Source organism: Brassica oleracea, chromosome C3, assembly GCF_000695525.1.
Source record: "Brassica oleracea var. oleracea cultivar TO1000 chromosome C3, BOL, whole genome shotgun sequence".
Lineage (NCBI taxonomy): Eukaryota > Viridiplantae > Streptophyta > Magnoliopsida > Brassicales > Brassicaceae > Brassica > Brassica oleracea.
This window is the reverse complement of record NC_027750.1, coordinates 55,540,237-55,543,500: the sequence shown is the minus strand read 5'-3', so window position 1 is coordinate 55,543,500 and position 3,264 is coordinate 55,540,237.

Sequence of the window (3,264 nt, the reverse complement as noted above, 5' to 3'; positions counted from 1 at the left end):
CTTACCGGCGGCGGAGTTCAACGAGACGCCTCTGAGAGAACGCGCGCTAGGGTTTCCTCTCGGATCTTAAATAGAGGAAGCGGTTGTGAGAACGGTGGTGAGAACGACGGTGATAACGGCGGAGAGATAACCGGCGGTGAGAACGATGAGAACGATGAATTAGAGAGAATCGACGGAAATCGCCTTCGAAATCGCCTTTGAGAGAAACAGCGTAAAGGTTTTCTGAATTTCGCAAAACAGTGAATAAAAAAAAAATACCTTATATATGTCCTGTAAATAATCCGGTTAGGTTTAAAAGTAGATTGAAAAATTAAAGGTTCGGTCCGGTTTGGACGACTTACTAGTAAGTCGTCTGTTGAATACAATACATCAGACGACTTACTAATAAGTCATCCCAGACCCTAAATTTAACCCCTAAACTAAATTGACTAAATTAACTAACTAACCACGTTATACAGCCGTAGTTATACTAAGTAGTGTTTACTATACACATAAATAAATACACTTAGGTAAATTTTAAATTTTTCAAAAAAATATTTATGCATTCCAAAATCTAACCCTAAGAACACATACAATACTACAACTTATGTTGGCAAAACCTAAACCAAAGAATATCATGACTCACTACTTTCACTCATCTATGTTGAAAACAATTAATTTTTGTTATATCTTAATTTATATCTCTTAAAATATATGTTAATTACATGATTTCAATTTTTCACTTATCAAAAAAATTTTTACAAAAATTTTAAATTATTTCTACGTAGAACTAGTCCAGACGACTTACGGGGGTTAGAAACGTAAAAAAAATTCAGTTTTTTGGTTTGTTCACAAGGGGCTGGTTGTAATTTCAATAGACTTTTAGGTTACTTTTCCATTTGATTCAAGTTTGGGTTTACTTTTGCATTTGAAATCAAGTTGTGAGTCATATTTGGCAATTAACCAAATAATATTAATTTTAAATATAAATTATAATTTTCGTAATTGATTTAATATTAATTAAAAAGGTAAAAAAAAACAAGTAAAAACAAGGAAAAAAGAAATACGGTTAAAGAGTTTAGGGTAAATCTAATAACCCTTTTTTTTATCTCGTCTTCTCCGTCGTTTCTCTTCACTCCTTCCATGGCGATTTAGGGGTAAGAGTTCTTCATCATGGTTCCGTGAATCCTTTCCTCTCTAACCTCGTTTTCGTCAATTTCCTCTTCGTTCTCAAACACTACATCCAACAAAATCGAAGTCTTCTTCCTCAATGAGTTTTGTCCGACGGTTCTTTGCAAAATCGAAGTGTTCTTCCGTCAATTTCATCAAAATCTCACGTTTCTTCACACTAAGTATGTGATTTCTTTTATTTATTCTCTTAATAGATCCCTTCTCTAAACCTTAGATTCGAGTAAGACCGATTTGTCATCTTTCTTAAACTAAGTTAGTTCCCTCAGTTTTATGGGTTGATTAATCATCTTAAAACCGATTTGCCATGCATGTTACTGTTTTTGATTTGTAAAGAGTATTGATTTAGGTTTTTGGAAAGGGGAAATTTTTGTGTCTCGGAATATTATACTAGTTGTCGTTCGATTATAATGTTACACAATTAGATTCGTTGATGTCTGTATGTAATGGTTGTTGTTCTGTGAAAAGTTAGATATAGGTGGAACATGTGTTTTAAAGTACGTAGATTGTAGAAGTGAAAGTATATTTTGGTTCTTATCTTTTGCCGGATCTTTTTCTTGCTTACGGGAGAAGAGAGCTTCCGTCTCATGGCCGAACTGTTAAAGTCTGGGGTGTTGATATTGATCGTCTCTACTTTCCTCTGTTTGTAAATGGTAAGAATCCTTACTTCTTATACACATCTCCACAGTTATGTATCTCTATTTACAAAGTTAGTAATGTCACACGTAGGTAATCATTGGATTTCTGTCTGTGTCAACATCATTGAAAAGAAAGTGGAAGCCTTTGATTGCCAACGGGGAAGGAATAGGCAATACGTAGAGAAGTTTGCTGCTATGATTCCTAGGATAGTGAAGGCCGTTGCGCCACCTGAAAGCAAGAAGCAACTACTCTTCTCACCATATTCTATCGTAGATGTACCTATGAAGTCCAGATTGAACAAGACTTGTGCCGATTGTGGGGTATACGCACTGAAACACTTGGAATGTCTGCTGCTTGGTCTCAGCCTCACTTTAGTAGATGATGAGATCATGCAGGGTTGCCGCCAGAAGATTGCTCTGGATATATGGGAGGCTGCACAAGATCCCATGTTAATTCAGCTTATGGCAGAACATGTGCCTTCAGAGTATGGGACTTTTGATGTCTTTGACATTGAAGAATACTGATTATGTGTGTTTGTCTTTGTTTTACTAGGATTTGTGTGACAAAACTCTTGATTGGTTTTCTAGGAATTATGTGACAAAACACTTGGTTATTTTTTTATCAATTTGTGGTTTTCTTTTGCATGAAAAAGTTGCTTTAATCAAATTGAGAAATAACGAACCCTCACTAAACCTTACACCAACCCTACCTAAACCCTAAACGAAACCTCACTAAACCCTAAACGAACCCTAACTAAACCCTAAACGAAACCTCACTAAATCCTAAACGAAACCTCACTAAACCATAAACGAACCCTGACGAAAGCCATCATAAAAGATCCTTATACTCTAAACTCTTATCATTGGTGATGACAATGTATTGAGATTCACCAATTAGTACAGTTTTATTCTTTTTTTGATCTATGTATTTACAGTAATTTAGAAGATTAGGGGTGATAAGCACCAACGTTTAGTAGTAGGTTTCCGTGGCTTATTTGTAGGGCTGTTCAATATGGCAAAACCAAACCAAACCGTACCGAACCGAACCAAACCGAAATAGATAATATGGTTTAGATTTGGTATATACCATACAAACCGAATGGATATGATTTTTAAAAAACCGTAGGATTTGGATATGGTTCGGTATATAACCTATAAAACCGAATAAACTGAATAAAACTGATCAAAAAATAGAAACATGTAAATATGTATATATTTTATAACAACGTATGAAAATCATAAGTTAATTTTTTTGCTAATAACTATTACCGTATTTTTTACAATAATAAAATAGTCCTGATTTGTAAAACACTTGAACTATAATTATATAACAATTCATCGCAAACATGCTTCTTATTTTCTTAGTCTTGTTTTGATCTTTTTGCTTTAATTTAGCATTGACTGAATTGAAATAAAGAATATAAATTTGATGATAACAATTAGTGGAAATTCTTCACAA